We start from the raw sequence: 993 nt of genomic DNA, 5'->3' as shown, positions 1-993 counted from the left end.
TTGATAGTCTGCTAGGGGGCACCTACATAACATTCTTCATACACGTGATTGCATAAAGGGCAAATGACTGAAAAAGCCTCACATGCATCTAAGGTCACCATATTCTTTTTACTTATGCACACTTAATTTTAAGTAAAATTAAAGTTTGAAGGACGGTAGCTGTTGATTTTAGGGTCTTTTTCTTTAATTGTGAAAGGATTTAGGAGCTCAAGTAAGTCCCTTGAGTATCGTTCATTTTTCTAATGGGACATGTGACCAACTTTCCATTGATTCCCCCTGACTTTTCTGACCCGTAAACATTATAAATCTGTAATAAATCTCAGGCCCAGGCTCTTCTGTCCAATTTGCCACTAAGGCAGGCCCAGAATGCAGTAAAATTACCATCTTCCATCATATAAATTTTTAGGAGACTATGAAACAGCCATCAAAGAAAATTTTATTCCCCTCCAGTGAGAGAAAACAGTTTTTTCCTCAGGACTGCATGACAAGGCTGGAGATGCAACTGACGATTGGCAAGATCTGAGAAACAAGTCTGTAATGCTGTATCCTCTGCCTGCATATTACACAGTGATTCTCACCAGCTTGTTCAGACACAGAGTGGCCCAAATTTTCAGTTCTTTCCCACATGCTTGTTAGTGGCTGTTTGCAAATGCAGGTTTGTATGTAACATTCAGTCTCTGAAATATACATATATATATGTATACACATTTTATAAATAAGAAAAAAAGAAGCAAAAAGGATGTATTTAAATGAATGCATGTACCTCCAACTGAACACATCCATTAGGATCAAAAATTTTCCATATGCCTTGATATTGTCTCCATTTGCTCCATGAACAGCATTATTCAGGTTCTTAATAATTAAGCATCATAGAAGTATATGTCTTTATTTTTATGCTTTGTCAAGATACTGAAGGTAAGTATTTTGTAGCAGACAGATACAACTGCTATAATTACACTGAGCTGTGTATAATGCACATTTGTTTGGTTGTTT

Source organism: Corvus moneduloides, chromosome 4, assembly GCF_009650955.1.
Source record: "Corvus moneduloides isolate bCorMon1 chromosome 4, bCorMon1.pri, whole genome shotgun sequence".
NCBI classification, from domain to species: Eukaryota; Metazoa; Chordata; class Aves; order Passeriformes; family Corvidae; genus Corvus; species Corvus moneduloides.
The sequence above is the reverse complement of the archived record's forward strand: the minus strand, read 5'-3'. Positions refer to the sequence as shown.